Source organism: Eleutherodactylus coqui, chromosome 7 (genome assembly GCF_035609145.1).
Source record: "Eleutherodactylus coqui strain aEleCoq1 chromosome 7, aEleCoq1.hap1, whole genome shotgun sequence".
Lineage (NCBI taxonomy): Eukaryota > Metazoa > Chordata > Amphibia > Anura > Eleutherodactylidae > Eleutherodactylus > Eleutherodactylus coqui.
Window position 1 is genome coordinate 25,483,485 of NC_089843.1, and position 13,292 is coordinate 25,496,776.

Below are 13,292 nucleotides of genomic sequence, written 5' to 3' on the forward strand. Positions count from 1 at the left end.
GAATTGCTTCTAGATGAGCGTGCCACACCCAAAATAGAGCATATTTGCAGTGGGTTTTTGTGTGCGCGAAACGTGATCATCTTTTGCAACTGCTTACAGCTTATTTTTGGATTGGCTGCAATGTATTTATTTTGGTTGATAATTTTAATTATGTCTTCTTTCCAACTTAGGATTTTAGTGTTTTTAAACCCCTTCCTAATGTGCAGCGTACATGTATGATGTAGCAGGTCAGTAGTTCCTGTATTTTGCCACACATGTATAATGCTGGGTACTGAGGGGCCCAGAAGCTCCGCCCCCAGTAACCGAAGCGGGATCGTGGCTGTATATGATGGCTGCAATTTCACTGCATATACCAGAATAGTGCTTAGCTCCGATCTAGGCGATTTAAACCTTTAGATTTTGCTGTAAATACAGATAGTGACATCTACAGGGCTTGGAGAGGAAGGAGACGACTTCACCGCAGCGGCATCTTACTCTGCCTGTGGCCAAGGACACTTTTTTTTTTTTTTTTTTAAACAATAATTTTTTATTGATTTATGCAGGGGTATGTTACAGAGCAAAGATACGTATAGTTTGTATAAAAGAGTTTCTTAACATCATGAACATATAGTTCTTATTCTAGACATAGAAATCTAGCATGTTTAGAGAATATCACCCAGCATATAAATATATGCAAGAAAAGAAAATGATCAATATAATCATCAGAGATTTGGATAGGTAGATGGGGGTAAGGAAAAGAGAGAGGGGGTGGGGGTGAGGAGGGAAATCAAGAAGGATAGGCCATTAAATTTGAAAAAACAGAGAACCTTAAAAACTATAGATTTCTGAATTAACAAGGAAATAGAGTAGTCCAAGGTTTCCGCATCTTGTCGTATCTCAATAAACCATTGTTTCTGAGGGCTAGAATCTTTTCATATAAACTATGTTCCGACACTAGGCAGGTGAGTTCTTGTATGGGTGGGATTATTTTGGTTTTCCATTTTCTGGCTATCTGGGTCTTGGCCATCAGTAATATATAGCCTATCAATAGCTTCAAGGGAGGGTGGATTTTTTCCGTGGTCAGAAATAGTAAGGCTACATCAGGGGTGAAAGGGAGGTTGAAGTCCGAGACCCTATGAACAAGATTATAAACATCCCTCCAGCAGGGGACCAGGAGGGGACTCGACCAAAAAACATGAAGAAGGGAGCCTTGTCTTTTACAGTTTCTACAGCATCTGTCGCTATCGATCAAGCCCCTTCTAGCCATCACGGAGGGTGTATAGTACCAGCGGCTTAGAATTTTTAAAATGGGTTTTAATCAAGTTAGCTCCATGTGAAGATTTCCCAGCCCACCTGAAGGCCCTAAGCTATTGGTCAGTGGATATATTTTGCCCAATGTCCCTACCCCAATTTATGAGGTGACATTTCCCCGATGGTCTCAAATTGTCTGAAAAAAGGTCATAAAATAGCCAAGTGTATATTTTAGCATGGGGAATGAGTGGATTATCACTGGGACCTTGAGATCATCCAGATGATAACAATGCAAAAAGGAGGATATTTGAATATATTTGTAGATATCTGAGTTTGTAAGATCAAATCTAGTTGTCAGGGTCCGAAAAAAAAGAAGTCCGGTCAATGAGAAAAGGTCTGGTATATATCTTAGGCCCAGTTTAAGCCAGAGCTTCAAATTTAGGTTGGGAATAAAAAATTCTAAGGTTTCAATAGGGATTTTTAAGGAAAAGCTAGTTGTGTTTTTATCAGTATTACGAACCAGGTCCATGCTGGGCCACCAGTAGAATTGGGAACATAGTTCAAGAGTCCCCTGGACCCCCGGATGCCCTGCAAAAACGGAGGAATGAGACCAACAACCGCAAAGACATAGGTACAAATAACTTCCCTGTCAGAACCCCCTCCAGGGCTTCTTGTTGATATTTCTGAAGCTGAGCCGGAAGGTTCCGTGTCAGGGCTGCCACCACGACAATGGGCGGGAGGATGCCTTCCGGAGAATAGTCCTTAACCTCCGGAGACCCGAAACAGCGGGAGAGGGCGTCAGCTTTCACACTTTTATCTCCCGGCAGGTACATGACTGTAAAATTGAATCTCGAGAAGAAAAGCGCCCACCTGGCATATATATGTCCAGAGTTAGCTCATGATGCTCTCCCAATGGGATGCTGTTTAAACAGGTGGATCTCTATTAAGAGTACCCTGCTGTACTATTGCCATTCCCAGCCGTTTGGCTCCTTACAGTGCCTACTTGGATTGGATGATGAACTGGGATCTACCTTAATGGCAGTCCGGTTATGTCAGGGTGATTTCTAAATACCTTATATATTAATTATATCTCTATTTCTACTCTTTCCATTGGAGCACTGCGTCTTTAATTATATATTTAAAAAGGGGAAGAAGGTAGATCATGGAAACTACAGGCCTGTGAGCCTGACTTCAATACCGGAAAAGATCTTTGAACAAATTATTACACAGTATGTATGCAAGTACTTGGTTGAAAATGGAGTAATTAACAATAGCCAGCATGGGTTTGTAGCAAACAAGTCATGCCAGACAAATCTAATTTCCTTCTATGACAGAATCACCAACTGGGTTGATAAGGGAACTGCAGTGGATATAGAATATCTTGACTTTAGTAAGGCATTTGACAAAGTGTTGAATACCATACTTATTTAAAAAATGACCAAATATGGGAATGACAAGGCAACAGTTGGGTGGATTCACAACTGGCTGAGAGATTGAACTCAAATAGTGGTCATAAATGGCTGCACATCCAAGTGGAAGAATGTATCAAGTGGGGGACCACATGGCTCTGTCCTAGGCCCAGTGTTCAACATTTTTATAAATGATCTGGAGGAGGGAAGTGATAGGAAAGTGATCAAATTTGCCGATGAGACACAGCTAGAAGTAATAGCTAACACTAAGGAAGAGAGAGTATTCAAAGGTATCTAGAAAAGCTTGCACAGTGGGCAGCAGCTAACAGAATGGTATTTAGCAAGGAGAAATGCAAAGTCCTTCATCTGGGCAACAAAAATGAAGAAAAGCACATACAGAATGGGAGGAATTGGGCTAAGCAGCAGCACATGTGAAAGACTTTGGTATATTAATATATCATAGACTGAACATGGGTCAACAATGTGATCCAGAAGACAAAAAGGCAAACACAAATCTGGGATGTATTAAGAGAAGCATAGAGTCTAGATCATGTGAGATAATTATTCTACTCTACTCTACCTTAGTCAGACCTAATCTGGAATACTGTGACCAGTTCTGGGACCCCACTTAAAAAAAAAAAAAACAGACGGGGGCGTGGCCTGGACAGCTCTGATGGCGGACAAAACCCTTTGAGCTCCGCACAGAGAAACTCACCCTCAGCAACTCCCAGCGACATAGAAGGTCAGTGATCAGCTGAAACAGCTAACCGAGTGCAGCAGGCACCAGGAGATGTCACGGAGGAGGCAGACTAAGAATGGACCAAAGCGCCTCACAGACTTTTCTCAGCGCGCAGAGGGGAGGAAGAGCAGGAAATGGAGGACGGAGGAGACAGCAGTCGCGCTGAAGGGGAGCCGAGGGCGACAAGCAGGAGAGACCCAGCGCTCAACAGAGGAGGTAAGCGAGCATCCTCCTGTCCATCATTCCCTACACAAGCACATAGTGCCCAGCAACAGCGTTCCTCTCCCCAGGAGCCTGCAGCTACAGGGAAGAAAACAGTGGGGAAAGGAAAGATGGCCACAGTCACAGCATGGGAGAGGGAGGAGGAGCCTACTGTCTCAGCACCATCTTATAATCAAACACAAGAGCTGGGTGAAGTGTATGTGGATTCCCCTAGCAATAGCCCTGAGAAGAGGAAACAAAGACTAGAGGAACATAACTCTGACCCCATCATACAAATTAATAAAGCAACTCAAGACAATACAGATCCCATCCTTGATATAGAATGCACTAACAAAACCGCATCAGAATTCTTCATAAGAGATATGGTGCTAGCTGTCAGAGGCTCTCTAAAAAGAGACTTAACAGAAATTAATACAAGAGTCAGCGCAGCAATAACAAACCTAGGTGACAGGGTGGATCATCTAGAGAACAAAATGGGTGAAATTACAAGTTCTCATAATGAATTGGTAGATGCACACTACAAATTAGAAGAGGAAGTAGAAGCGCTTAAACATAAAATGGCAGATATAGAAGATCGCAACAGCCGCAATAACATAAAACTGAGAGGGATCCCAGAATCAATAAGACCAGATGAACTTAATAAATTCGCCCAAGGCCTAATCAAAACCCTCATCACCAACTCCAAACCTCAGGAACAAATTATCGATCGCATCCATAGGCTCCCTAAGCCTAAAAATATTCCAGACAACATTCCAAGAGATGTCATTGCGAGAGTACATTTTTACCACATCAAGGATGAACTAATATAGTTCGTAAAGCTGAATGAAGACAATGTCCATCTAGTCCAGCCTGTCTAGCCTCCTGTTTTGTTGATCCAGAGGAAGGCAAAAAACCCCAAGAGCACAAGCCAATAGCCCTTTTGGGGAAAAAATTCCTTCCCGACTCCCTAATGGCAATCAGACTGTTCCCTGGATCAACCCCTAATAGTTCCTACCTGTCTGTATACCCGGATTAACAAATAATCTTTGATTTATAGCTTATAATATCCTTCCTCTCCAGAAAGACATCTAGTCCCCTTTTAAACTCCTCTAAGGATTTTGCGATCACTACGTCCTCAGGCAGAGAGTTCCACAGTCTAGCTGCTCTAACAGTAAAGAATCCCTTTCTATGTTGGTGATGAAACCTGCTTTCCTCTAAACGTAGCGGATGCCCTTTTGTTATCGTTGCAGTCCTGGGTATAAACAGATCCTGGGAGAGATCCTTGTATCGTCCCCTCATGTACTTATACATGGTTATTTGGTCGCCTCTTAACCTTCTTTTTTCTAGAGTAAATAGTCCCAATTTGGATAGCCTCTCTGGGTATGCCAGTCCCGTCAGTCCATGTATTAGTTTAGTTGCCCTTCTTTGAACCCCCTCCAATACCGTAGCATCTTTCCTGAGCACCGTTGACCAGAACTGTACTCAGTATTCCATGTGAGGCCTGACAAGTGCCTTATATAATGGAAGGATAATGTTCTCATCCTTCGCCCCTATACCTCTTTTAATGCATCCCAAAACTTTATTTGGCTTTGCAGCAGCTGATTGGCATTGGTTACTCCAGTTTAGTCTATAGTCCACTAGTACCCCCAGGTCTTTTTCCATATCACTTTTCCCTAGCGGTACCCCATTAAGTGAATATTGGTAACATCCATTCTTGCTGCCCATGTGCATAACCTTACATTTATCAACATTGAACTTCATTTGCCATTTTTCTGCCCAAGCCCCCAGCTTATTCAGGTCCGTTTGTAGCCGCACATTGTCCTCCATTGCATTAATTATTTTGTATAATTTTGTGTCATCTGCACATATTGAAATTTTGCTGTGCAGTCCCTCTATCAGGTCGTAGATAAATATATTGAACAGAATGGGGCCCAATACTGAACCTTGTGGCACCCCACTAGTGACTGTGGCCCAATCAAAGTATGAGCCATTTATTTCCACCCTCTGCTTTCTATCATTGAGCCAATTTTTAACCCAATTACACACGTTTTCACCCAATCCAAGCTGTCTCATTTTGTATATTAGCCTATTATGTGGCACAGTGTCAAAGGCTTTAGAGAAGTCCAGATATACGAGATCCATAGACTCTCCCAGGTCCAGCTTAGAGCTTACTTCATCGTAGAAACTGATCAGATTTGTCTGACATGAGCGACCCTTCATGAATCCATGCTGGTGAGGAGTTATTCCCTTGTTCTCCTTGAGGTGCTCATCGATGGCGTCTCTCAGAATCCCCTCAAAAATGTTTCCCGTTACTGAAGTGAGACTTACCGGCCTGTAGTTGCCAGGCTCACTTTTGGTCCCCTTTTTATAAATTGGAACCACGTTGGCAATGCGCCAATCCAATGGTACAACACCGGTCTTGATAGTGTCTAGAAATATTAGGTATAGCGGCCTAGCTAACTCATCACTTAGTTCCCTTAGTATCCTTGGGTGTATTCCATCTGGGCCTGGCAATTTATCGATTTTAATCTTCTTTAACCTTTTCAGCACTTCCTCTTGCGTTAGGTATGACATATTTTGCGAGGGGTTTATTTTATTCCCCTGTATCTCGTGTGGCATTTCCTTTTCGTTTGGGAATATGCTTGAAAAGAAACTATTTAGTACATTTGCCTTCCCTCCATCATCTTCAATGATTTCCCCTGCATTATTTGTTAAAGGGCCAGTGTTCTCCCTGCAAATCCTTTTGCTGTTAATATAGTTGAAAAATAGTTTTGGGTTGTTTTTGCTCTCTTTGGCGATCAGTTTTTCTGCCTCCTCCTTGGCAATTTTGATCGTATCTTTGCACATTTTATTTTTTTCCCTGTACGATTTTAGTGCTTCTTCGCTGCCTTCTTGCTTTAGTAGTTTGAACGCTTTCTTTTTTTCGTTTATTGACCCTCTTACCGTCTTGTCGAGCCACATTAGTTTCCTTTTAGTTGAGATTCTTTTATTTTGAAAGGGAATGAACTGTTCACATGAAGTGATTAGGATCCTTTTGAACTTCTCCCATTTGTCCTCCATACTGGCATTTTTGAGGATGTTGTCCCATTTAATGTTACCGATAGTAGTTCTAAGCTCATCAAATTTTGCTTTACTAAAGTTGAGTTTGTTTGTCGCTCCCTGATAAGGCTTCTTATTGAATGACAGCTGGAAGTTGATTATATTGTGGTCACTGTTCCCCAAGTGCCCCTCAACCTGTACCCCCTTTATTCGGTCCGGTTTGTTAGTTAGTACTAGGTCCAGAATGGCCGTCCCTCTTGTTGGTTCCTGCACCAGTTGGTTCAGATAATTATCTTTAATTACTCTCAAGAACTTATCACCCCTGTACGATTTGCAGGTCTCATTTTCCCATATTATATCTGGATAATTAAAGTCCCCCATTATAATTACTTCATTGCGGTTTGACACTTCTTCTATCTGCCTTAATAGTAAGTTTTTAGTTTCTTCTGTTGCATTTGGTGGTCTATAGAAAACCCCTATCAGGATTTAGTTATTTTTTCTTCCCTGTATTTCTACCCAGAGATTCCACCTGTTCTTCTCCTACCCCTATGTCCTCCCGTAGTCTCAGATTTAAGTTCGATTTGATGTACAAACATACCCCTCCCCCTTTCTGGTTCCTTCGGTCTCTTCTGAAGAGATTGTACCCCTGTAAATTCGCCGCCCAATCACACTTATCATCAAGCCATGTTTCCGTTATTCCAACTATATCATAACTCTCATCAGTCATTCTTGCTTCAAGCTCACCCACTTTACCAATCAGACTTCGTGCATTTGTGGTCATACAATTGATATCGTTATTTTTGTTTTTTAAATTCGTTTTGTTGCTATTCGTACTAATGGCTGACCTCACATTTCTAACTGTACTAACCCCCCCCCCCCTCTCGACCCCCATTCCCATTTCTTTGACCCAGGTCTCTGTCTACGCTGGCTACCCCACTATTTCTTATTTTGCCCTCCCCCCCAGTCCCTAGTTTAAACAATCCTCCAGCCTTCTAGCCATCTTTTTCCCCCAGCACAGCTGCACCCTCCCCATTGAGATGCAGCCCATCCCTACAGTAGAGCCTGTAGCCGACAACAAAGTCAGCCCAGTTCTCCAGGAACCCAAATCCCTCCTTCTTACACCAACTCCGGAGCCACTTGTTTACCTCCCTAAGATCCTGCTGCCTTTCTAGTGTGGCTTTAGGTGCAGGTAGTATTTCTGAGAAAACTACCCTGAAGGACCGCGCCCTAAGCTTGGACCCTAGGTCCCTGAAATCATTTTTGAGGGCCCTCCATTGACCTCTAATTTGTTCATTGGTGCCAACGTGCACCATGACCGCTGGATTCTCGCCAGCCCCTCCCAGTAATCTGTCAATCCGATCCGCGATGTGTCGAACTTGAGCGCCAGGAAGACAACACACCATTCGACGATCCCGGTCTTTATGGCAGATTGCCCTCTCTGTCCCCCTAATAATTGAGTCCCCCACCACTAGGACCTGTCTAGCCTGCTCTACGCTCCCCGTTCCCTTCTCACTGGAGCAGTCATCCCCCTGGCGTTCAGAGGGCGTGCCGTGCTGCAGCGGTGCTGGCTCTGTAATGGCATCCCCCTCATCTGCCAATCTTGCAAACTTGTTGGGTTGTGCCAGTTCAGGACTAGCCTCCATGGTTCTCTTCCCTCTATCCTACCTTCTTCCTGTCACCCAGCTTCTTGCCTGCTCCCCCTGCTCTTCCGTACTACCATCCGCCCCTGCCTCTACCCCAGCGAGTGCCTGCTCAGTGAGCACCAAACTCCTTTCCATGATGTCAATGGCTCTCAGTGTTGCCAGTTGCCCATTTAGATCCAGGATTTGGGCTTCTAAATGTACGACGTGCATGCATCTTGCGCAACAGTATGAGACTCTCGAGGGCACAAAAAGATCTTCCTCAGCCATACAAAGATATTAAACTTTATTCAGATTTCTCACAGCTGACCATGCTAGCAAGAAGGAAATTCTCGCTGACAACGGCTATACTAAGAGAACACAAAACTCTCTATAGATGGGGATTTCCCACAAAGCTTATCATAAACAAAGATGGCAAAACCCACATTATCTCTAAACAAGAAGATTCCTACCATCTCCTAAGAAAATGGTATCTCCCAGTCCCACGGGAAGCTGCTCCTTCCCCTGTAGCTAGAGACTGGACCCAGAAACAGGACCAAAGAAATAACAAACGCACATCCCCACATCGTTAGCAGACGAACTATGTCAATCTCCTAAACTACTTACAAACCCTCAAGACAAGTTAAAGGGTGACATCTTTTAAAGGCTGAGCTTTAAACCCCCCAAATTATGGCCTTCAACAAAGGGGTCGCGGCTGCCACTGCACCCCGAAAAGGCTTGTTTTTTGTCAAAAAATATGGATACCCAGAGTTTGAATAGCACTGGATTTGTTTTAAACCCATTAGTTCTACTTTCCCCCTCTCAAAACAGGATCCTACTTCAAAACATCACCTTCCAATCTTCAGAACTCCACCAAGACGCCCAACTTCTACTGGAGCAGAATACCAATAGCGACATCTCTCCATACTAGCTTTCTCCTCAAAATAAAAATGGAGTTAACTTTATTATCCCTAAATGCTAGAGGTCTTAATGCCCCACATAAAAGATCATCCATGTGGAAAGAAGCTACCATCACCAAAGCAGACATAATATGCATCCAAGAGACACACTTCGTCCGTGACAAAGCACCAAAAATAACGCACCCTAGTTACCCTAAGATTTTCCAAGCTAACGCCAAGAAAAGAAAGTAGGAGTTATGATGGCTATCAAAGACTCAGTCGACTTTCTTCTGATTGATCAAATAATAGACACTGAAGGAAGATTTATTATCCTAATATGCAAGATCGAAGGCATCCTAACCACACTTGTAAACCTATACGCTTCCAATTCGAAACAAATCAGCTTCCTAAATAAAATTAGGAGAATGATAAAAAAAAGTTCAACAGGGTAACCTTCTCATCTGCGGAGACTTCAATTCAATAATAGATGACTCTATGGACTCTAGCTCCTCCGGCAGAGGAAGAAATACGAACCTATCCACCTGGATCCACGGTGCAGACGTATTTAATGTATTCAGATGCTTAAATGCTAACTCTAAAGAATACACGTTCTACTCTTCTTGACATAGATCCTTTTCCAGAATCGACATGTTCCTGGTGGACTTCCCTCTGTTAAACAGAGCATATGAGGCAAAAATAGGTACAACCACATGGTCGGACCACACTTCCATTACCCTAAAGCTAAAACTAGGTCCCAATACTCCGCCATGTGGAAGTTGGAGAAACAACACTTTTCTAATCAAAGAACCAAATTATCAAAGGAAAATAGCAGATGCTATAATAGAATATTTCAAGATTAATGACTCCCCAGGGACATGTCGATTTAATCTATGGAATGCGCATAAAGCTGTGATCCGAGGGATAATGATACAGCAAGGCTCAATATATAAAAGAAATAAAGATCAACTCTTAAAGGAAACCATCTCACGCTTAGCAGACATAGAAAAAGATATACAGAACAAGCCATCAGATATATTACACAAAACACTCATGGAACTAAGATTAAAAATACGCAACATATTAATAGAGGACCACGAAAAAAACCTAAAAGCATCATTCTACATAAGCAACAACAAATTTACCCGAATGATGGCAAACAGAGTAAAACAAAAAAGAAACAAGGCAAAAATTCCTTTCATAATCGACCCGAGATCTCAAAAGGGAATATCTAACCCAACCGAGATAGCAGAAACTTTTAGAGATTTTTACGAGGCCTTGTACAACTTAAACAAAGACCCCTCAACTCCTCAGCCTTCAGCAGAAGAAATCAATAAATTATTATCTAAAATCCAATTACCTAAATTAAACAAATCCCAACTAGACAAACTAAACAACCCAATATCGCTACAAGAAACGTTAAAAGTTATCAACAAATCCAAAAGGGATAAGGCACCAGGCCCAGATGGTTTCACCAACGAATATTTTAAGACCTTCAAGACTTACTTAGCTCCGCAATTAACAAACGCATTTAATCAGGCCATAATAACAGGTTACCTCCCCACTGAAATCTTACAGGCAAACATTGCCACAATACCCAAACCAGATAAAGATACACTACCGTTCAAAAGTTTGGGGTCACCCAAACAATTTTGTGTTTTCCATGAAAAGTCACACTTATTCACCACCATGCGTTGTGAAATGAATAGAAAATAGAGTCAAGACATTGACAAGGTTAGAAATAATGATTTGTATTTGAAATAACATTGTTTTTACATCAAACTTTGCTTTCGTCAAAGAATCCTCCTTTTGCAGCAATTACAGCATTGCACACCTTTGACATTCTAGCTGTTAATTTGTTGAGGTAAGCTTGAGAAATTGCACCCCACGCTTCTAGAAGCATCTCCCACAAGTTGGATTGGTTGGATGGGCACTTCTGGCGTACCATACGGTCAAGCTGCTCCCACAATAGCTCAATGGGGTTCAGATCTGGTGACTGCGCTGGCCACTCCATTACCGATAGAATACCAGCTGCCTGCTTCTGCTGTAAATAGTTCTTGCACAATTTGGAGGTGTGTTTAGGGTCATTGTCCTGTTGTAGGATGAAATTGGTTCCAATCAAGCGCTGTCCACTGGGTATGGCATGGCGTTGCAAAATGGAGTGATAGCCTTTCTTATTCAGAATCCCTTTTACCCTGTACAAATCTCCCACCTTACCAGCACCAAAGCAACCCCAGACCATCACATTACCTCCACCATGCTTAACAGATGGCGTCAGGCATTCTTCCAGCATCTTTTCATTTGTTCTGCGTCTCACAAACGTTCTTCTTTGTGATCCAAACACCTCAAACTTGGATTCATCCGTCCACAACACTTTTTTCCAGTCTTCCTTCGTCCAATGTCTGTGTTCTTTTGCCCATCTTAATCTTTTTCTTTTATTGGCCAGTCTCAGATATGGCTTTTTCTTTGCCACTCTGCCCTGAAGCCCAAAATCCCGCAGCCACCTCTTCACTGTAGATGTTGACACTGGTGTTTTGCGGGTACTATTTAATGAAGATGCCAGTTGGGTACCTGTGAGGCGTCTGTTTCTCAAACTAGAGACTCTAATGTGCTTATCTTCTTGCTTAGTTGTGCAACGCGGCCTCCCACTTCTTTTTCTACTCTGGTTAGAGCCTGTTTGTGCTGTCCTCTGAAGGGAGTAGTACACACCGTTGTAGGAAATCTTCAATTTCTTAGCAATTTCTCGCATGGAATAGCCTTCATTTCTAAGAACAAGAATAGACTGTCGAGTTTCAGATGAAAGTTCTCTTTTTCTGGCCATTTTGAGCGTTTAATTGACCCCACAAATGTGATGCTCCAGAAACTCAATCTGCTCACAGGAAGGTCAGTTTTGTAGCTTCTGTAACGAGCTAGACTGTTTTCAGATGTGTGAACATGATTGCACAAGGGTTTTCTAATCATCAATTAGCCTTCTGAGCCAATGAGCAAACACATTGTACCATTAGAACACTGGAGTGATAGTTGCTGGAAATGGGCCTCTATTCACCTTTGTAGATATTGCACAAAAAAACAGGCATTTGCAGCTAGAATAGTCATTTACCACATTAGCAATGTATAGAGTGCATTTGTTTAAAGTTAGGACTAGTTTAAAGTTATCTTCATTGAAAAGTACAGTGCTTTTCCTTCAAAAATAAGGACATTTCAATGTGACCCCAAACTTTTGAACGCTAGTGTATATCTAGAGATGAGCCAGCGTACTCGTCCGAGCTTGATACTCGTTCGAGTATTAGGGTGTTCGAGATGCTCGTTACTCGAGACGAGCACCACGCGGTGCTCCACTCCATTACATTTCCTTCCCTGAGAAATTAGCGCGCTTTTCTGGCCAATAGAAGCACAGGGAAGGCATTACAACTTCCTCCTGTGACGTTCCAGCCCTATCCCACCCCCCTGCAGTGAGTGGCTGGGGAGATCAGATGACACCCGAGTATTAAAATCAGCCCCCCCTCGGCTCGCCACAGATGCGTTCTGACAGAGATCAGGGAAAGTGCTGCTGATGCTGCTATAGGGAGAGTGTTAGGTGTTATATTCGTCTTCAAGAACCCCAACGGTCCTTCTTATGGCCACATCTGACCGTGTGCAGTACTGTTGAGGCTGCTTTTAGCAGTGTTGCACTTTTTTTTTTTTTTTGTATATCGGGCGTGCAGACCATAGCATCCTCAGTCTGAGGTCATTTTACTCAGTATAGGGGCAGTACTGGTGAGGCAGGGACAGTGGTACAGGGAAACAGGTATACTGGCTATATAGGCAGTGGGCTTTTTCAAAAAAAATTGGGGAAAAATACTATATTTTGGGCTGCCTGTGACCGTCTTCAGTCTACTGCGTGTCTGCTGGGGGTAGTAGTTGCTAATTAATACCCAGCTAAGCGTTACAGCAGGCTTGCGCATAATTGTTTCCTGGCTCTGCTGTGCCCGTTACATGACCGCCGTCATCCCGCCAGAGGGAAACAGTATACATAATATACGCTGCATGCGGTGTCTGTTGGGGGTAGTAGTTGCTAATTAATACCCAGCTAAGCGTTACAGCAGGCTTGCGCATAATTGTTTCCTGGCTCTGCTGCGCCCGTTACATGACCGCCGTCATCCCGCCACAGGGAAACAGT